Genomic DNA, 22,273 nt, shown 5'->3' with positions numbered 1-22,273 from the left:
TCCTTAACAACTATAGTAATTGGGAAGAAAAATTTGGAGATGTCTCTTTACAGAAAAAATATTTTGAAATATTTCTAAAAAATGTCTAATTTCTAAAACTGAAAAACAAAGACAAAATGGGGTCACTTTTGCTCAGAAACCCCATTCTGCTGCCTGACGCCTGGGCTCCCCTAGTCCTCGAGGCCCTGCTGCTGGTCACAGCAGCCCCTGCCTGGCTCCTGCCTGCCCACCATGTGGGCATCCACGGCTGCCCCAGGGCGTGGAGCTCAGCCAGGGCTGGTGCCGTGTGGGCTTTGCTGCTGCTGCCACCTTGGCACTGCGGTGATGGCTACTTCTCTTTGTTGCAACAGAAGAGCTGATTTTGGAAGCCTTCACTCCATATTCAGTTGTGCAATTCCACATCCTTTCCTGGGGCATTCACCTTTGGCCCTGGAGGGAGGGGGCCTCAAATCAACACAGAGCTTGGGGGTGAAAATGAGAACAGGTCAGACTCAGAGCTGCTGCTATTGCTTTTCCAGCTGTAGAGGTCTCGGGGCCAGCCACCAGCTTTCAGCTTTTCTTCAAGGTGGTCCTGTGAAGAGAGGAGGTGGCTGAGGCCCCACTGCCAGTGGCACTCAGGGAGCCTCCTGCACAGCAGGGCCCAGAGCTGGCAAGGCTCCCCAGCACGGCTGGAGCTGCTGGCACAGCCTGGCCCAGCTGCACAGCTGCCCCTCACGGCCCCGGCGAGCAGGGGACGGCTCTGGGCAGGGTCCCTGGCCAGGAGCGGGCCCCAGAGCGCCTCTGCCTTTCCAGGGCAAGCTCGTCCCTGCTCTTTCTCCTCCCCACCTTGATTTGCCTCTGCCCTGTGCCCCTGGGGCTGCTCTTGGCCAGGCAGCCTCAGTGGGAGCCAGCACTGGCTGCAGCCCCAGCGGGCCCCCCAGGACAAGGGCCAGATATGAAGAGGCCACAGAAAGCACTGGGCAGCAGCAGAACCCTCAGCAGAGTTATTTGGACAATCAAAGACTGGCCACAACTCGACTGCAGCCTCACTGGGAATGTTTCCCTGCATATGTGCAGCCTTTCAAGGAAGCTATTTGAATTAGAGATCTGGAAAACACTCACCGCTGTCTCTTCCAGCAATACCAGATTCCGGCACAGCACATCATCAGGCAAAGTGCTGCGCCAGCCACAATTGCTATCAACTTATTCAAACAAGGTGTTCCCCAGCAAAAAACAATTCTCCTGCTTTTCCCGATGTATCAGCACGTGTTGAGGTGCTGTCTGCATCTGTGGGAGCAATGGGGAGCATGAGCCCGTGCTGTGCTGCACTGCTGAGCTGGCAGCACGGTGGATCCGGGCAGGACATTCTCGCTCCCTGTTTCCCCCTGAGCTGGGGCCTGCAGGCACCTTGCTGCCCCTTGGCACAGGACTGCTCAGTACCCGAACCCCTGAGCCTTCCTGCCATAATTCCTCTGTTCTGTACACTTCTGCTTTAGACAATATTTGTCAAAGACATGGAAAAGGACAAGGAAACTGCCCAAGGATTTGGAGCTGCCCCAGACTCCTCCCTCCTGCAACCAGCTGCCGCTCTGCATGAGAGACAGCTGGTTTCCCGGTCTGGGAACCAGACCAGGAAATCGCCGGGAGTGCATGGCCCGTGGTGCAATTTGGGCTGCCTGTGAGCTGATGCCAAATGCCTCAGAGAGGCTGAGGAGAAGCTGCAGCAAGGCCAGGCTGGGAAACAGCCCTGCAGGGCGTGGAAGCAGCAGCAGGGCAGTGAGGCTGCCATGGATCCCTTCACGCTGTGCCGTGCACAGCATTTGCAAATGTGAAGCCAAAGCCTCCAGCTGCCTTGCCCCAGGGAAAAGCTGAGGGACGTGCACCCACCAAACTGGCTGTCCACATCACTCAGCATTTTGCCGACATGTTTGGATGCCACCAGGGACTTATTGTCTCCTCTAGGTTTGTTCTTCATTCTCAACGGACCTTAAGAGAAAAATTACCATTTTTTAGGAATGGATCCCACAAAAGGAAGGCTGAGCGTGTGGGGTCAGCAGGGACACACTACTCACCCCTGAGACGGGAGCTGGGCTTGTGTGCAAGAACCACCAAAGGACCTGGGAACATCCTCCCAGCAGACACCTCTGTAACTCAACAGCCACAGAACCTTCTGTCATCTCTGCTCATCTGCACCGGAACATCTGAGCCGCAGGAGCGGTGATGCGATGGCGCAGGGCGAGGGCACACACATACATGGCTCTGTCCTGGCACCTGCAGCGATGCCCCTCTGGCCAAGCTTTGGGCTCCTAGCTGGCAGCTCTCCCAGGAGAATGGCCTTGACCTACTGTGCCAATATCCCAGAGGCTCAGTAATGGGTATGGGTTGGGAAGCCAGATCACCTTCACCAACAGGTTCAGCTGCAAAAAAAGGCAGGACAGAACAGCCCCCGTGACACTGCTGAAGATTCTCCTTCAGGCCCGAGTGGCAGTGAGGGCACCTGGGTGATTGGCGTCCTCCAAGGCACTCCCTCAGCTCTGCCTTCCACCCAGGAGCAGGAGCAGAGGGACCACGTGCCTACAGTGGCCCCACACGGGGATGGAAGGAGCCCCTTGTGGGGCAGTTGGGGCAGAAAGGACACCCTGGATCTGCCAGCAGCTCTAAACGCAGCCCGAGACAGGGCCAGGGCTTGGCTGCGGCAGCAGGAGCAGCTCAGGCTCCCTGGGGCTGGCAGAGGAGCTGAGAAAGGCTCAGCCCCGGGGCACAGCCCTGGGCCCAGCCCCTTCCCTCTCTGCTCTTCTCCATGGCTGCACAGAGCACACGGAAGGACACACTGGCATTGCACACAGGAGGAAGATTGACAGCCAAATGCTCCATCCTCCAAATGACAGAGATCCTGTGGGATCCCTCAGGGCTCCAGAAGGGAGCAGGGCAAGAATTCCAGTATCCTTCAACCATGAGATTATGCTAAGGGAAATGGCTCATGAGTGAGCTGTTGCCACATAGACACGGATTATTCTCTTAGGAAAGGCACACGGAGAAATTGCCTTCAGCATCCTCCAATATTTTCAAGCAGTCATCTAATAGGGCATCTAGATAATGCAAGCTGTGATCCCAGTCTGGAGGGAAGACACACTCAGACCCTTTTCCATGATGTGCTGGGATCCCCCTCTCCCTCAGGGAACAGGGCACTGCAAGGGGCCCGGTAGAGTCGTGGGAGCCAGGTGAGAATGGACAAGGCCAAACTGCACAGGGGCCTGGGGAGCTCTGGGCTGGCTCCTGGCCACTCTCCACCCTCTTTTCCTATCCTGTGGAACACTCCTGGAGAGGAAACAGGGGCTGCCCAGGGCCCATGAGGGCTCTCTCCTTCCCCTGGAGGAAACCCTCCCTCAAGCCTGGGGAAAACCATCCCCAGCACTTCCTGGCGAGCAGGGAGCGCTGTCCCGGGAAAGGGGAGCCAGGCTGCCGGCTCACCTGCTCTCCGCGCTTGCAGCGGAGCAGCCTGGGAAGCCCTGGCAGGCAGGGCCACAGCCAGGAGGAGCAGCAGGAAGAGGCGCAGAGCAAGGGCCATGGTGCCTTGCCCTCTGCCAGTCCCGCAGCTCTTGCTGCCACCGCTGTCCTGACGCCGCTGTCCCAATGTCAGCGCCACTGCTGCCGCAACAGTTGTGCTCAGGGACTGACTGCTCGGTCCTTGTGCTGCTGTGCAACCACGGGTTCTCGGACCTCTGGGACCTCAGAGGCTGCTGTGACCTCATGGCTTTAGCTGTACCCCCAGAGTGCACCCTCATCTGTATAAATCGACTGCTGTGATTGTTTTCATGTATCACAGTCCATTGCTCAGTAAAGACTTTTTTGTGGCCTGCTGGAATTGCTGGTCAGACTGTGTCCCTGGAGATGCTCTCGATGGCTTCCCTCAGGGCCCCGACGCTGGTCACAGCAGCCCCTGCCTGGCTCCTGCCTGCCCACCCCATGGGCATCCATGGCTGCCCCTGGGCATGGAGCTCAGCCAGGGCTGGTGCCGTGTGGGCTTTGCTGCTGCTGCCACCCGGACACTGGGGTGACAGCTCCATCTCTTTATTGCAGCAGAAGAGCTGGGCCAAGCCCTGCCCACCGTCAGTAGGGGCCAGAGAGCAGGGCCGGGCCCTCAGGGGGAGAGGACCTTGTTTGCGTGGTGGCAGCATCGGCACAGCAACAGGCTGGTAAAGCAGCTGTGACAGGGACACTGGGCATGGGCATGGACATGGGGAAAGTCTGGTACAGGTGTCCCAGACTGAGGTGTTTGGCCACTCCTGTGAAGCTGCAGACGGACGCCTGTTGAGACAGGAGGTTGCTGAGGCCCCAGTTGCAGCTGGCACACAGAGACCCTCCTGCACAGCAGGAGATTCCCACTGTGCTCAACGTTTGCCTCCGAAGACTGGGAGGTGAGTTTTTCAGAAATCCCGGAAAATGTCACGGAAAAGGTTTTAAGTTGATTGTTGTCACTAGGTAAAAATCTCGATGACTTAGTTCTTCTTAGAGTAAAGATTACCAATGAAATGCAGGTTTATTTTTTATTCTACAAGTATAAAAGGGTTCTAAATTATTCAGAATTCTAAAACTACATTGAAAAATCCTAAACTATTGTGGGAAAAGGGAAGAAATATTTGGGTATTTTTTTCTACAAAAAATATTTCTAAATATTTCCAAAAAATTCTGCTGTGTAAAAATATAAAACTAAGAAAATGGGGTCGCTTTTTCTCAGGAGGCCAATGCCCAGCCGCTGCCTGCTCACCCATGGCTGTGCCCAGACCAGCAGCTCTGCCAGTGCTGGTGGTAGCACACAGACACCTGAGCTGAAGCCCAAAGATGTTGCTGGACTCAGGCCTTTCCCTGGCAGGAGGGCTGCACCTCCTGGCCTGGCTGGACACCAGGGCCAGCACCTTCGGGGACAGAGGGTCTTGCTCTGGGTGGTGGTACAACCAGCATGTCCCTAGCAATAAGCTTATAATGGAGCCGTGGAAGAGACAACGAACGCTGGCACGGAGATGCGAGATGACAGGTCCAGTTCTCCCTGCCTGAGTTTTTTGGCCGGACTTGTGATTCTGTAGAGGTGCTCCTGCAAAGAGAGGAGGTGGCTGAGGCCCCACTGCCAGGGGCACACAGGGAGCCTCCTGCACAGCAAGGCCCAGGGCTGGCAAGGCTCCCCAGCACGGCTGGAGCTGCTGGCACAGCCTGGCCCAGCTGCACAGCTGCCCCTCACGGCCCCGGCGAGCAGGGGACGGCTCTGGGCAGGGTCCCTGGCCAGGAGCGGGCCCCAGGGCACCTCTGCCTTTCCAGGGCAAGCTCGTCCCTGCTCTTTCTCCTCCCCACCTTGCTTTGCCTCTGCCCTGTGCCCCTGGGGCTGCTCTTGGCCAGGCAGCCTCAGTGGGAGCCAGCACTGGCTGCAGCCCCAGCGGGCCCCTCAGGACAAGCCCAGCAATGAATGATGTTGGTGCACAAGACTAGTTTCCCTGGGTCTGTGAACGAGCTCCAGAGGTGCCTCCAGCTTTGGCTGCTGACGGGCCGTGCAAGGGCAGGTCCTGGGGGAAGAACTGCGACCACACAGCCGCACTGAGGGCCGTGTTGTATTGTGTTGTTTTATGTTTCATTTGTAATATTTTGTACCATGGTTTGTTCCAGTTTTCCCCTGTTATAATGGTTCTGTGCCTGTTGCCCCCTCCTTCATTTTCACTGTCAATCCCACTCCCTCCACTCCTTATCCCTTGAAAAATGCTGTCTCACTCCTTCAACCCCTCCCCAGTGTCCTGTCCATCACTTGACAACTCATTCCCTCCCTCTAGAAACTTCTCTCAAGGGCGTTGAGTGATAGGCTCAGGCACGGGGGCCTCTCCCCCGGATTACCCCCATTGGTTTCCCTAACTGCCTATTTCCCTGCTCCCCTCGCCCTCCTGTAACCCCATTGGCGGATGGGCGAGCCCTCCCCTGTTCACTCCACTCTCTATTACATGTTGCACAGCCCAGGCCTCGGTTTTCTTTTGACTGAAGCTGCTGGGTTGCAGATCCCTTTGCTGCTTTTTCTCAAGAAACCCAGACTGAACCCTCAACAGCTGTCCATTCCTTTTTCTTCCTTTCATTGCTCAGAGCCTCGCCCACACAGTGTGAAAGTCTCAGCCGCCCTACCGGCCTCCCAAGGAACGGGGGAGTGTCCCTGTCATGGTTTGCCCCTGGTGCGATGCCAGTGCCCCCATGAAAATGCTTCCTCCCTGGTGTCTGCTGTGAGATGTGATCAGAAATAGAGCAAAGCAGGTTCCAGCTTAGGAATAAAAGGGAAAAAAACTTTATTAACTTATAACTAGAAAAGAAAACACACAGAACTCGGAATGAAAACTTTCCAAAAACGTTCCTCTCTTTCTACCAAATTTCTAATACCTTCATCCCTCAGATCACTAACTCTCACTCCATCACTACCCTTCACATAGTCAATTTTCAGTTCATCAAGGAGAAAGGAGTCTCTCTTGTACCATGGGCTTCCCCAGGAAACACAGTTGACACCTCTTGTGTTTCCACATCACACGTGGCACCACCCGGAGATCATTTTGCCATCCTGACATCTTCCTTCCACGCCCAGTGCTCTCACCACTGCGCATGGACTAGAGCTGCTTCTAGGGCTGTCCTTTTGTAAGGGTGCTTTGCCCAGTTCTAAAAAGAGCACAGTCTCACACTTTTGGGACACCTGCCCCTCCCCCAGATTTCACCCCCTGGGGATCTCAAGAACAGAGATCATCTTCTTCTTCCCTGGAGATGGAGAACACCACCACCGCCCTCCTCACCCGTCTCTGTTCACGCACTCCTTCACATCACATCAGTGCACTCTCTTGGCTCCGAGCCATTGCTTCCTCCCTAAATGCAGTCTCTGTGTCACAGGAAAAATGGTTCTGTCCATGGCCATACAAGAAAAGTCTAGTTAAAGGCCACTCTATCACCTCTTCTCACCTAAGATTTTTTTCAGCTTCTCTCGTGGCCCATTTCTTCTTATCTCATTTCTGTCTCTCTTCTCCTTCAACTGCAGGAGGAATCAGCATTTGCAAGGTTTCCAGTATCTAAGAAGAGGGTTTAAAGTCTCAGGCTCTGCCTGTCCAGAACTCCCACGCTGCCCTGCCGGGCACTTTCTCACAGCATCCCCCCCTTCTCCTTCACACCGGCCGTGCTATCAAATTTCAAGGTGGCACAGGCACAGACACCAGCTCTCTCTCTCTCTCTCTCTCTTCCCGGGGGGTGGGGGTGGGCTGCTCGAAGCCTCTCAGGGTTCAATCACCTTTCCATCTCGCAGGGGCCTCCCCCTCCCTTCTCTGTCCAAGGCCTGGCCTACCGGCCTACCTCCTCGGCCGCATGGCTTCCCCTCCCCTGCCCAGCTCAAAGCCCGGGAAGGGGAGGCCTGTTCTCCTTCACGAACCGGAGCCAAAAGAGAGCTTCCCCTGGGAGTTCTCAGCTTTTAACCCTCCTGTGTTCTCAGAGGCGTAACCATGTCCTCAGTGGCCACACCAGGTGCCAATATTGAAATCTGAGCACCTATTTGTTTGACCACAGCATCCCAAAAAACTGACTTCCTCTCAAACCACAACAGTCCCCCACGGCTCACTGTGTCCGAGTAAGCTGGGGTAACCCTGGGTGGACACTCGGAGGGCACAGCAACAGGGCTGAGCCCGGCACAGCAATTACCTCCTGTGCCTGTGCCCATGTCTGGCATTGCCTTCCTTCCTGCAGCAGAAGCTGCCAGGCAGCCATTCCTTTCTGTAGGAAAGCAGCAGCGGGGCCGTGAGGCTGCCATGGATCCCTTCCCGCTGTGTGGGCATGGCCTTTCCAGATGTCACTGAAACTGTGGGGAAAACAAAAGCCCTCCATCAACATCTTGGTGTCAGAGAATCAAGGCATTTATTCTGGCCATGATATTGTTCTGTTCGTGATGTGCAACAGAAATAATTGCATTCACACATAGCCCGGGTGTGCAGAGAAAATCATACCAGGACACATGGGTTTGACTAGATTTTTCCCAAACATTTTACAGTCCAGAATCCACAGAATTTGTTTAATGTTCATTGGTCTCAAGTGGCATAGTTCTTAGTATCTGTTTTCCTACTGGACCGACTTTTTCACCTCTGATATTAATAAAGTCCACAGTGCTTGATTTCCTTCTCAGCCTTTTCCAGACCAGGTGTCTCCAACTATGCTGGGGGCAGTGTCTGGGGCTGGTGTTCCTTGAAGTTTGCTGCTCGTGGTCGTTGATGTGTTCTTACTGGTCATTTCCTTTTTGGGTACCTTTTGGGTTACTCCCATTTCATTGAGATGTGAAGCTCATTTCTCTTGAGTGGCCTAAAATCCCTTAAAAATATTCCTTTCCCTAAGGCAAAGGCAAACCAAGCCTGACTAGAGAAATTAAACAAAAATTAAACCTGGTATATTATCCAACACCCATACGCAGTGCAAGCCCCGGCTGCTGAGTCCCAGCAGAAGGCTGAGGAAATGCACTCACTATGCCCCCTCTGCAAATCACTCAGCATCTGGTGCAGAAGTTTGGATGCCTGCAGGGCTTGCTTGTCTCCTCTGGGTTTGCTCTTCCCTCTGGGAGGACCCTCATGGAAATTAGTTCCATTTCCCCTGCAGACCAGAGTGGCAGTGAGTCACTGCAGGCTGGTGATACTCTGATACACGGAAACAGGTGTGCATAAAAATCACCCAGTGAAAAGTCAGTGTCCATAAAGGAGCCAGAGGAGTCCTGCAGCTTTATTCGAATAAAGGGAGAGAGTCCATTGGGACATCTTTTGCTGGGGTTTTCTCTCTCAAATTGTGGAGAACACAGCCTCCTTTAAAACTCCCGGTCATATGTTGCCCTCTTCCTTTCCCCACTGGCTGAGGTACAAGGGCAGGGGACTCCAGGGACCTTTGTACCCTCTTTTCCTTTAGCGAGACATTAGTTCTGGTCTCCATCCAAACTGTAATAGATGGGTAATGAGATGATTGGCTCTCGCAATTATGGGATGATAATTGTGTGTATATTAAGAGAAGATTTATTGATGTGTAGTTCTGTTATTGTGACTTCTTGTTTAGACGTGCTCTGTTCTCTCCATAGTCCCCTTTTGCCCCCCTCTGTATTGCTGCTATCAGACAGCCTGGGATGTCTAGGACAGGTAGAACAAAGGCGTGTACAAATACCCCTTGCACTGGAGAGCTAGGAATGGAAAAGCTTGTTGCTAGGGGAGTGTGGCATGACAACACCTGACCTCCAGTCAGGGGTCAAGTTAGCAATCTCCAGCAATGAACAGCAAAGAGTTGACTGACAGACTTTGGGAGGGGCCGTGGGTGGCAGATGCAACCCCAGGGATTTAAAAGGCGAAGCGTCCCTCCTGAAGATGAGGCAGCCACCTGGCAGGCAGCCCCGGGGCAGGGGGCTTCCCAGGCCTGTTTTTCCCTTTTTGGTCCTTTTTGTTGTATTTTTGTAAAGGTTTAATAAACCTTTAAAAATTTTTAAAGTGAGTGGTTGTTTCTCACAAAACCCAGTCCTAAGGTGGTGTTCTGGTTTGAAAGCAAAACCAGTGAGAGACTCCAAGTCAGAATTACAATTTATTAGGAAAAGGGAAAAAAAAACCCCAAAATACATGCAATAGTAGAAAAGAAAAACCCCTGACAGAGTCCGAATACAACCTGACACCCTGCTAGTTAGGGTGGTGGTAGCAGTCCAGATGAAATGGTCTTGTTGAAGTGGTGATCCAGCAGAAAAGGTCTGGTAGCTCTTGTCCTCTGGAAACCAGTGGGTAACAGCAGCTTGTTCTGTCCCAAACTCCAGATTTCATCCAGGTGGGGATGCTTAGTTCCTTCTCCCTGGGTGGAGCATCCCACAATGGGCTGATACCATTCTGTGAGTCATGTGGCAGGTCCATTAAACAGAAATGGCTCCTGGAGGGAGTCATCTCTGAGTCGTGCCAAAAGGCATTGATGGGCCCATTAACAGGAGATAAGGATAAACAATGCCCCTCCTGGTTCCAACAGCTCTTGAAGATGGGAACAGAATATATCATAAGTTTGTAACCTAGGACAGGTGGGATGGTTGAGTTAGTTCTGCCAGGGATGGGCTCCCGGCAGTCTGAGCCCCTCTGTAGCCTGTGCTTTTCCGTAACCCGCTTTGCTCTTCAGGTGGCCGATGGCTTGGGGCGGTTTACTCCAGACACACAGCAGGGCCAGTGCAGGCCCAATCCCTAAAGCTCTCACAGAGCTGTGCTTGACTCCAAATTACGCCTGCATCAAACTGATTCTAGGGATAGTAAAGCCACTGCTGCACTCTGAGAAATAAGTCCACAGTCTGAGTTGTTGATGTCTTTTAACCAATTTGCAGCCCAGTGTGTTCATGATGATGATGATTGATGATGATGATGATGATGATGATGATGGCATTGAAATACAGATTTTTGGAGTTCACTTGAGTTAGCAATATGAACTAAGCATTTAAAGTTTAGCCGTTAGAACTATGTGTTGAATTTTAACCTTTTTACTTAAGAAACCTCTGCCATGGTACAAAGGGCATAAGGAAATGCAAATTTCTGAAGCTTCTTGACCAAAGAACAATACCAGAGGAGACCAAGGGATGCAGAGAACGCAGATAAAGGGACTCCTCTGTCTCCAAGCTGATCAAGGCTGACAGATGTACTCAGATCAGCACCAAGGGACCAAAAGCACACGCGTCAAGGAGAAAAGTTCAAAAGTTCAGTCATGGGGAAGACCACAGTCTTCAGCCTCAGAGATCACTGAGAGACCCCCGTGCAACCACCACAGCATGCCCAGAAGGGCGAGGACCTAATTAGCATGTGGGGCGAGGACCAGGGGGGCCAGGGGTTGAATGCGCATGGCAAGGTTGTGCAATGTAATGCATGAGGAATACCTTTGTGAATAAAGATGTGGATCAGACTGAGGCTCGGGGCACAAGGTTTCACGAGAGCAATCTCGCTTGTGCCAGGCAATGACAGTACATACCCACTTCCTAACTATATCTGGTTGTGGAGTCTATTTTTTCTGTGCACTGCTTCAGTATCACAGAACGTTTCCTCTTTTTTTCTCCCCCAAAGAAAATGGCACCACTAAGCATCTGGAGAAAAGAACTGTCAAAGGTGCTGCTTGGCAGTCACAGAGGCAGAGGTGTGGGGGAGAAAGCTATGCCCAGGAAGGGTGCTCTGGTGGGCTCAAGCATTTAAACAAGCTTCTTTGATACACAGACTGGGCCATTTCCAAGCCACTAAATGGCTGCATTAAGAGGTTTCCCAGGCTGTATATGTGCCAGAAAGCTTTGAAAGCCCGTGGGAGTTTAGCCTCCATGAGAAAAGCAGCAACAGTTTGTGTGCCAGGTGACACATAGCATTCAAAAGCTCAGCTTGTGTTTAGAGAAGCCCCCAGGCTAATATAAGGAAGGCCAAAAAGCTTCTCCAATGCTGCTGAGCGGGTGAGGCAGAGGTGTTGTGTTTTACAGCAGCTCCACGGCAGCAAAGCAGCTGCAGGAGAGGGCTCAGGACAGGCTTGGGATGGAGCAGGGCAGCAGGAGGCTGAGAGAAGCCTCTGCTCTAGAACTGAGGCAGTTCTTGAAGAAGCAAACAAAGACGGTGACTTGAAGAGATCCCCACTGTGCTCCAAGTTTGCCTCTGAAGGCTGAGTGGTGAGCCTGTCTCAGAAATCCCAGAAAATATCAGGGAAAAGTTTTGACGTTAGTTTTTGTGGCTCGGTACAAATCTGCAGTGGGAAAAGTACCTCTCCAGTAGACTAGGTGTCTTGGGTTGACTTAGCCCTTCCTAGATTAAAGATTACCAATATAATGCAGTTCTGTTTTTTATTCTAGAAGTGTAAAAAAGTTCTAAGTTTTTCCCAATTCTAAAACTATTTTGGAAAATATAGAACTTTTGTGCAAAAAAGGGAAGAAATATAAGGGGATCCTTCTATGAAAAATATTCTGAAATCTTGCAAAATAAAAAATAAACCTAGTAGCTGCTGGTCTCAGCACCCCCATGCCTGGCTGCTGCCAGCCCAGCACCGGCTGAGCCCAGACAATCAGCTCAGCCAGTGCTGGTGCTACCACCCAGAGACCAGAGCTGAAGCCAAAGGTGCTCAAGCCCGTCCCAGCCAGGAAGGGGCCCACCTTCGGTCCTGGCCGGACACCAGGGCCAGCACGTTCAGGGACAGAGGGTGCTGTTCTGGGTGGGGGGCTGAACCTCCATGGTAACAAGCTCATAAGGCAGCGGTGGAAGAGACACGAAGCACTCGTTTGGAGACGGCTGATGACGGGTCCTGGTTTCCCTGCCAGAGTTATTTGGCCACTCTTGTAAAGCTACAGAGGTGCCCCTGTGGAGAGAGGAGGTGGCTGAGGCCCCAGCTGCTGGTGGCACACAGGGAGCCTCCTGCACAGCAGGGCCCAGAGCTGGCAAGGCTCCCCAGCACGGCTGGAGCTGCTGGCACAGCTTGACCCAGCTGCACAGCTGCCCCTCATGGCCCCGGCGAGCAGGGGACGGCTCTGGGCAGGGTCCCTGGCCAGGAGCAGGCCCCAGAGCACCTCTGCCTTTCCAGGGCAAGCTCGTCCCTGCTCTTTCTCCTCCCCACCGGGCTTTGCCTCTGCCCTGTGCCCTTGGGGCTGCTCTTGGCCAGGCAGCCTCAGTGGCAGCCAGCACTGGCTGCAGCCCCAGCGGGCCCCTCAGGACAAGGCCCAGCAATGAAGAGGCCACAGAAAGCACTGGGCAGCAGCAGAACCCTCAGCAGAGTTATTTGGACAGTCATGGACTGTCAACAACTCCACTGCAGCTTTTCTGAGAATGTTTGCTCTTTACATTAGACTTTCAAAAGAAGCTGTTTGAGGGAAAGATGAACACAACACTCACTGTTTTCTCTTCCAGCAATTCCAACTTCGGACACAGCATAAGATGAAGATAAGTTCCAAAAAAAGCAGGCCAGCTATTAACCCTAGCCAGCAGCCTGTTCCCTTACAGAAACCCTTTCCAGTGCCCTTCTGGGAATCAGGAACATGTGCTGTGGGGCAGGCTGCACCTGTGGGAGCGATGGGGAGCGTGAGCCCATGCTGTGCTGCACTGCAGAGCTGGCAGCACGGTGGATCCGGGCAGGACGCTCTCCATTTCCCCCCGAGCTGGGGCCTGCAGGCACCTTGCCGCCGCTTGGCACAGGCTGTGCCTCCCAACCAAGCCCAGCAGGCCGGGAGGAGAGCCCGGGGGCGGCGCAGCTGCTTGGGCAGTCGCTGCTTTGAGGCACACGGGCCAAACCCATCCCTGAACAGCCCCTGCCAGCCCTGTCCCTCCCTGCCCCGTGACAGCTCCCCCAGCCCCAGGGGACAGAGTCAGGCCCTGTCAGGACCCAGCGCAGCCCCTGCCCAGTCGGGAGCCAGGGCTGGCTCTGGCCCTGGGCTCACGGCAGGGCTCCCGCTCAGGGCTGCTCCTGTGGCCTAGGCCCTCTGGGCACTCAGGGCCAGCTCCAGAGCAGCTGCAGCGGGAGGGACGTTGGTGCATGAGTCCCATTTCCCCGGGGCTGTGAACGAGCTCCAGAAGCCTCCAAGCCTCCCGAGGTGCCTCCAGCTTTGGCTGCTGCCGGGCTGTGCAAGGGCAGGCCCTGGGGGAAGAGCTGCTGCCACACAGCCCCACTGAGGGCTGAGCCTGGCACAGCAGTTACCTCCTGTGCCTGTGCCCGTGTCTGGCATGGCCTTCCTTCCTGCAGCAGCGGCTGCCAATTGGCCTCTGCTTCCTTGGGGAAACACCTTCTTCCACCCTGCCTTCTGGTGCCTCCCTTGGGAAACAAAAAAACCAGCTGGATCAGTTGGAAAAATTTCCCATTTCTCTGGTGGCAGCCTCAGGGTGTTGTGCTTATTAAAAATACGGAGAAGATTAACAAAATAACTGGACTTTTGTGGCTGGGCAAGGGCCTACCGTCCTCCAAACAGCGGCCAGTACTGTGCAGAAATTGTGAAGGGGGCGCTCAGGGCGAGGGCACACATGTGCATGGCTCTGTCCTGGCACCTGCAGCGATGCCCCCCTGGCAAAACTTTGGGCTTTGAGCTGGCAGCTCTCCCAGGGGAAAGGCCTTGACCTACCCTGCCCATCTCCCAGAGGCTTTATCCTGAATGTGGGTTGGGAAGCCAGATCACCTTCACCAACAGGTTTAGCTGCAAAGAAAGGCAGGACAGAACAGCACCTGTGACAATGCTGAATATTCTCCTTCAGTGCCAAGCAGCAGTGAGGGCACCTGGGTGATTGGTGCCTTCCAAGGCTCTCCCTCGGCTCTGCCTTTTACTCAGGAGCAGGGGCAGGGGTATCACGTGCCTACAGTGGCCCCACACTGGGATGGAAGGAGCCCCTTGCGGGGTAGTTGGGGCAGAAAGGACTCCCTGGATGTGCCAGCAGCTCTAAAGCCAGCTCCAAGCTAGGCCAGGGCTTGGCAGTGGCAGCAGGAGCAGCTCAGGCTCCCTGGGTTTTGGCAGAGGAGCTGAGAAAGGCTCAGCCTCGGGGCTCCCTCTCTGCTCTTCTCTGTGGCTGCAAAGAGCACACGGAAGGACACACTGGCATTGCACACGGGAGGAAGATGGACAGCTAAATGCTCCTTCCTCCCACTGAAAGCCATCCTGTGGGATCCCTCAGGGCTCCAGAAGGGAGAAGGGCAAGGTTTCCAGAACTGATCAACATTCAGTGGAACTTAAGGGAAATGCCACATAAGTGAGCTCTTGCCACATTGACATGGATTATTTTGTCAGGGAATGTATGTTGAGAACTTGTCTCCAGCATCTGATAAGGTCTTCAAAACCACGATTCATCAGTATTTCCAAATAATCCAAGTCATGATCCCAATCTAGAAGGGAGCACAGATCCTACACTACCATTCCCATTGTGTGCTGGGATCCCATTCTGTCTTGGGGAATTAGGTAATGCACGGAGCAACTTGCTGTGGGAGCCCTGGGCAGGCTCCTAGTCACTCTCCACACTCTTTGCAGGCCCTGTGTGACATCCCTGGAAGGGCAGCTGGAGCAGCTCAGAGCCCTGGGGCTCTCTCACTCCCACACAGGAAACCCTCACTAAATGCCTCGGGAAATCTGCAGCAGGCAGATAACCCTTTGTCCTGCTCTCCTGCTTGCCCACCTGCCTGTGGAACAGCTTCCCCAGCCCAAGGGCACATAGCCAGGCCCTCTCAGGACCCACTGGAGCCTTGCTCTTCCCCTCTGCCTTTTCCCCACCACGGGCACCCTGTGCAGCCACTCCTAGGTTTCAGAACGTGTCTCTTACGTCCCTCTTGTCTGGAGGGACGCCAGCAGGACTGCTCAATACCCAAGTGCCCAGAGCCTGCTCGGGATAATTCATCTGGGCTGTGCCCATCTTGTCAGGTCTGTGCCCGCAGGGCCAAGCAGCAGAGAGGGCAGCTCAAGCCTCAGCAGGGCTCAGGCCAGAGGCACAGCACTTACCTCCTGTGACTGTGCCTGGCATCGCCGCCCTTCCTGCAGGAAATGCAGCTTTCCATAGAGCCTCTCTGTCCATCTCTTGAGAAAGAAATAGGCACAGCTGGATCAGCTGGAATCATTGCACATCAGGGAGGTGGCCTCTTAAGGAGGCAATTACTTGTCCAAGACATGGATAAAAATCAGGAAAATCCTGGTCTTCCCAGGCCCTTGGGGCAGGCTATGGCCCTCCCTCCTCCAAGCAGCCACCCCTCAGGATGTGCCTGGGGACCGGAAAATTGCAGGGGATCTCATGCCCGTAGTGCAGTTTGGGCTGCCTCTCAGCTGCTGCCAAATGCCTTCCTGCAGAGGCTGGGGAGAAGCTGCAGCCAGGCCAGGCCGGGAAACAGCCCTGCAGGGCATGGAAGCAGCAGCGGGGCAACAAGGCTGCCATGGATCCCTTCCTGCTGTGCCAGGCACGGCGTGTCCAGATGTGCAGCCAAAGCCCCCGGCTGCTGAGCCCCAGGGGAAGGCTGAGGGAAATGCTCTCACCATTCCCTTTGTGCAGTTCTGTCACCATTTGTTTCAGGATGTTGTTTGGCTCATGGGGTTTCTTGTGCCATGTGGCTTTGTTCTTCCCTCTCAGAGGACCTTCACAAAAAGTAGTTCCATATCCCAGGAATGGATCCCACAAAAGCAGGGCTCAGCCTGTGGGGTCAGCAGGGATACACTACTCACCCCTGCGATGGGAGCCAGGCTGCTGTGTAGGAATCAGCAAAGGGGCAGGAAAAATCCTCTCGGCAGACACATCTGTAACTCAACAGCCACAGAAGCTTCTGTTACCTGGTTCCTGCCAAGTTGTCAACAATATTCCTTGGTGGGGCAGTGAGAACATACCTGCAGGAGGTTCCAATGGCTTCAAAACTTTATTCAGCCAATCTAATGGAGAAGCCTTCCCAGCAACCTCATCTAGAACGGAGCACAGATGAGAACATTGTTCAGGGCATGTTGGGATTCCCTTCTGCCTCTGGGAATTGGGCACTGGTGGGAGGTTGGCAAAGGCTGTGGGAGCCATATGACAGGACATGGCCAAAGGTGCAAAGGGGCCTGGGGAGCTCTGGGCAGGCTCCTGGTCACTCTCCGGCGTCTTTCCATGCACTGTGCGACATCCCCGGTGGGGTGGCTGAAGCAGCCCAGGGTCCTGCGAGCTTTCACTCCCACAGCTGCAACTCTTGCTAAAGCCCTGGGGAAAACTGCAGCAGGCAGAGCCACAGCTATCAATCGCTCTGTCCCTCTGTCCCTCCTGCCTTTTCTCCCTACCTTCCTACCTTCTTCTGTCTCTCCATCCCTCTTTCCCCTGGGACAAATCCCCAAGCCCAAGGGCACATAGCCAGGCCTTCTCAGGACCCACTGGAGCCTTGCTCTCCCCCTCTGCCCTTTCCCCACCACGGGCACCCCGTGCAGCCACTCCCAGGTTTCGGGACGTGTCTCCCACGGAGGGACCCCAGCAGGACTGCTCAGTACCCGAGTGCCCTGAGCCAGCTCGGGATAATTCCTCTGGGCTGTGCCCATCTTGTCCAGGCTGTGCCCGCAGTGCCAAGGAGCAGAGAGGGCAGCTCAAGCCTCCACAGGGCTCAGGCCCAGAGGCATAGCAATTACCTCCAGTGACTGTGCTTGGCATCGCCTCCCTTCGTAGAGCAGAGGCTGCCAATGCACCATTCCTTCCTCCAGGAAACTGAGTGTCCTGGTTCAGGGCAAATTTGGGAGAGAACCCCCAAAGGGCCCCCCTAGGAAATCGGATTCTACCACCCCTCCCCCAACCGGTCCAGGAAAAAATACTTCCTTGGAGAAAAGTGGAAAAAAACTATTTATTAAACAAGGAAACTTAATATTAAACAATAAAACCCCTTGCTGCTCCAAAGGAGATGACAAACCCAGAAAGTCCCCTCCCCAGATTCCAGTTCAGCTCACTCAGTCCCTTATCAGTCCCTCCGGCGCTGGAAATGCCGTGGCCCAGGCCCGGCCCGGCCCACCGATGTAAGCTGCTGGTGCTCTTCTGGGTGTTCAGTCCAGAGCAGGTGTGAACAGGTCCAGAGAAAGGGGAAAAAAGGGAAAAAAAAACGCAGTCCAGGGAACTTCTTTGCCTCAGCTAGCTAAACTAACTAAAAAGCAAGGAAAAAAAGAGCCCTGTCCCGCCGTCTGTTCATCCGCAGAAAAACACACAGTCCAGAAGCAGGAATGTGTAGGAGTGAGTTCAGTGTCTGAAAACAAACTGCGCGCCTCCTCTCCCCCCCTCAATCCTTGGAGCAAGTCTTAAAGGTGCAAAACTTACTATTCAGCATAAACGGAATGAGACGATTGGGGATAAAAGCATCATATAGTCAACCTAGGACACTGAGCCTTCTGCATAGCCTCTCCATCTGTTTCTGGAGAAAGGATGAGGCACAGCTGGATCAGGTGCCGTGGCTCATCATTGGGGAGGTGGCATCTTTAGGAGCCAATGCTTGTCAAAGACATGGTTAAGAATCAGGAACTCCCTTTCAAGTTTTTGGCTCAGCCAGGGCCCTCTGTTCTCCAAACAGCTGCCCCTTCTGATTTGCTTGGAGACGGGAAATTGCAGGGGATCTCATGCCCCTGGTGCAGTTTGGGCTGCCTGTCAGCTGCTGCCAAATGCCTTCTTGCAGAGGCTGGGGAGAAGCTGCAGCCAGGCCGGGAGGGAGAAGAGCACTGCAGGGCATGGAAGCAGCAACAGGGCAGCGAGGCTGCCATGGATCCCTTCCTGCTGTGCCGAGCACAGCGTGTCCAGATGTGCAGCCAAAGTCCCCGTCTGCGGAGTCCAAGGGGAAGGCTGAGGGAATGCACCCACCTTCTCCTGACTGCTGCTTTTCCTTCAGCATTTGTCTCATGTAATTGCATGGCTCATGGGTTTTCTTGTGTCCTGTAGCTTTGTTCTTTCCCGTTGGAGGACCTTAGAGCAACAGGGTTCCATTTTCCATGAATGGATCCCACTAAAGGAAGGCTCAGCCTGTTTGGTCAGCAGGGACATACTACTCACCCCTGCGATGGGAGCTGGGTTTGTGTGCAGGAACCAGCAAAGGAGCTTGAGAAGTCCTGTCTGCAGACACCCCTGTAACTCAACAATCGCAGAGGCTTCTGTCATCTCTGCTCATCTGCACGGGCACCACTGAGCCACAGGAGCGGTGAGAGAATGGCACAGTGCGAGGGCACACACGTGCATGGCTCTGTCCTGGCACCTGCAGCGATGCCCCCCTGGCCGAGCTTTGGGCTCTAATCTTGCATCTCTCGCAGGGGAAAGGCCTTGACCTACCCTGCCCATCTCCCAGAGGCTCAGTCCAGGTTGTGGGCTTGGAAGCCAGATCACCTTCACCAACAGGTTCAGCTGCAAAGAAAGGCAGGACAGAACAGCACCCGTGGCACTGCAGGGAACCCTCAGGCTGCAGGCAAGGCTTAGCCCTGGGGCACAGCCCTGGGCCTGGCCCCTTCCCTCTCTGCTCTTCTTCGTGGCTTGCACAGAGCACACAGAAGGACACACTGGCATTGCACACGGGAGGAAGATGGAAAGCTAAATGCTCCTTCCTGCCACTGACAGAGATCCTGTGGGATCACTCAGGGCTCCAGAAGGGAGCAGGGCAAGAATTCCAGTATCCTTCAACCGTGAGATTACGCTAAGGGAAATGGCTCATGAGTGAGCTGTTGCCATATAGACACGGATTATTCTCTTAGGAAAGGCGCACGGAGCAATTACCTTTGGCATCCTCCAATATTTTCAATCTTTCATCCAATAGGGCATCGAGATATTGCAAGTTGTGATCCCAGTCTGGAGAGGAGCAAAGATCAGACCCATTTCCATGGTGTGCTGGGATCCCCCTCTCCCTTAGGGAACAGGGCACTGCAAGGGGGCCAGGTAAGGCTGTGGGAGCCAGATGTGAATGGACAAGGCCTGACTGCACAGGGGCCTGGGGAGCTCTGGTCTGGCTCTAGGTCACTGTCCACCCTCTTTCCATGCCCTGTGACACATCCCTGGGGAGGAAACAGGGCCAGCCCCAAGCCCATGAAGGCTCTCTCCCACCCCCAGAGGAAACCCTCCCTCAAGCCTGGGGAAAACCATCCCCAGCACTTCCTGGCGAGCAGGGAGCGCTGTCCCGGGAAAGGGGAGCCAGGCTGCCGGCTCACCTGCTCTCCGCGCTTGCAGCGGAGCAGCCTGGACAGCCCTGGCAGGCAGGGCCACGGCCAGGAGGAGCAGCAGGAAGAGGCGCAGAGCAAGGGCCATGGTGCCTTGCCCTCTGCCAGTCCCGCAGCTCTTGCTGCCACTGCTGTCCTGACACCACTGTCCCAATGTCAGCACCACTGCTGCCACCGCCGCTGCTGCCGCAACAGTTGTGCTCAGGGACTGACTGCTGGGTCCTTGTGCTGCTGTGCAATCACAGGGCTCTGGGACCTCTGTGACCTCATGGCCTGCTGTGACCTCAGCCTGCTGTGACCCCTGAGCCTGCTGTGACCTCATGGCCTTAGCTGTACCCCCAGAGTGCCCCCCCATCTGTACAAATGGACTGCCATGGTTGTTTTTATGTATCACAGGCCCATTGCTCAGTAAAACCTTTTTTGTCGCCTGCTGGAATTACTGGTCAGACTGTGTCCCTGGAGATGCTCTCGATGGCTTCCAAGTTTTCCTGAGCATGCTACTGGAGGAGGTCCAGGCCCAGATAATCCCACAGAAGGAAATGTACCCTCAGCCCAGGCACACTCAGCATGGGCTCCCCCAGCCGTCGGGGCCCTGCCGCTGGTCACAGCAGCCCATGCCTGGCTCCTGCCTGCCCACACCGAGGGCTGCCCCTGGGCATGGAGCTCAGCCGGGGCTGGTGCCGGCTGGGCTTTGCTGCTGCTGCCACCCGGACACTGGGGTGACAGCTCCATCTCTTTATTGCAGCAGAAGAGCTGGGCCAAGCCCTGCCCACCGTCAGTAGGGGCCAGAGAGCAGGGCCGGGCCCTCAGGGGGAGAGGACCTTGTTTGCGTGGTGGCAGCATCGGCACAGCAACAGGCTGGTAAAGCAGCTGTGACAGGGACAATGGGCATGGACATGGAGATGTGTGATTAGAGATCCAGTTCTCCTTTAGGTGTTTGGCAGGACATATGAAGAGGGAAAGATATGGCTGTGGAAAAAGGCCATGGCAAGTAACACAGTAAACAGAAGCTCTGCTGTACATATCATGCACTGCTTGTACCAGTCCTGCAAGCAGAAAATCCTAGGGATACATCAAAATGGATTTAGACCACGTATTCCTGTCTTGTTTTGAACCTCTAGAGGATCCGTGGTCAGCATGAGCCCGTGCTGTGCGTCTCTGCTGAGCTGGCAGCACGGTGGATCCGGGCAGGACGTTCTCCGTTTCCCCCAGAGCTGGGGCCTGCAGGCACCTTGCCGCCCCTTGGCACCTTGCCACCCCTTGGCCCCTCAGCATATATATGTTAAGAGAAGTTTTATAGACTTACTGTTTATGTTTTCCCCCCCATTGAATTGTTATTATGGGATGACCTGAGTTCAGGACATTTAAGAGCGTCACCTTAAAATGACAGCAGCACCTGACCTCCATACAAGATGTAAGGAAATATAATCCACCACTGGACAGCAAATAGGTTGATGGACAGAACTTTAAGAAGGGCAAAAGAATTAAAGAGTGAAATCTCCATTGTGTGGATGCGCAAATGGTGGGGAAAATCCTCTACTCACAGTGCTGAATTAATTACCTATCCAGTCTCCTGTGGTATTTTAAAAGAAAAATTTAATAAATCTCTTAAATTTTTTGAAGTAATATTTTTCTCATAAGCCATTCCCTGGCTTGTAGGGCTGCAGCTCTTGCCCTGGCTGGAGATCATGGCCAGGCCCTTCGGGGAGAGAGGGTGCTATTCTGGGTGGTACTCGCAGAATTTTTCCAGCAATAAGCTGGTAATGCACCTGTGGAAGGGACAATGGACACGGGCACGGCGAAGCAAGATGACAGGCCCAGTTGTCGCAGACGGAAGTCTTCGGCCGGTCTTGTGCAGTGGGAGAGGCGCTCCTGTGAAGAGAGGAGGTGGCTGAGGCCCCACTGCCAGTGGCACTCAGGGAGCCTCCTGCACAGAAGGGCCCAGAGCTGGCAAGGCTCCCCAGCACGGCTGGAGCTGCTGGCACAGCCTGGCCCAGCTGCACAGCTGCCCCTCACGGTCCCGGCGAGCAGGGGATGGCTCTGGGCAGGGTCCCTGGCCAGGAGCGGGCCCCAGAGCGCCTCTGCCTTTCCAGGGCAAGCTCGTCCCTGCTCTTTCTCCTCCCCACCTTCCTTTGCCTCTGCCCTGTGCCCCTGGGGCTGCTCTTGGCCAGGCAGCCTCAGTGGCAGCCAGCACTGGCTGCAGCCCCAGCGGGCCCCTCAGGACAAGGCCCAGCAATGAAGAGGCCACAGAAAGCACTGGGCAGCAGCAGAACCCACAGCAGAGTTATTTGGACAGTCATGGGCTGGCCACAACTCAACTGCAGCCTCACTGGGAATGTTTCCTATCTACATTAGACTTTCAAAAGAAGCTGTTTGAGGGAAAGATGAACAAAACACTCACTGTTTTTTCTTCCAATAACACCAGATTCCGACACAGCACAAGATGAAGATAAGCTCCAAAAAAAGCAGGCCTGCCTCTAGGCCTAGCCAGCAGCCTGTTCCCTTACAGAAACCCTTTCCAGGGCCCTTCTGAGAATCAGGAATTCGTGCTGTGGGGCCGGCTGCACCTGTGGGAGCAATGGGGCGCGTGAGCCTGTGCTGTGCTACGCTGCAGAGCTGGCAGCACGGTGGATCCGGGCAGGACGCTCTCCGTTTCCCCCC

Source organism: Haemorhous mexicanus, chromosome 11, assembly GCF_027477595.1.
Source record: "Haemorhous mexicanus isolate bHaeMex1 chromosome 11, bHaeMex1.pri, whole genome shotgun sequence".
NCBI classification, from domain to species: domain Eukaryota; kingdom Metazoa; phylum Chordata; class Aves; order Passeriformes; family Fringillidae; genus Haemorhous; species Haemorhous mexicanus.
The sequence above is the reverse complement of the archived record's forward strand: the minus strand, read 5'-3'. Positions refer to the sequence as shown.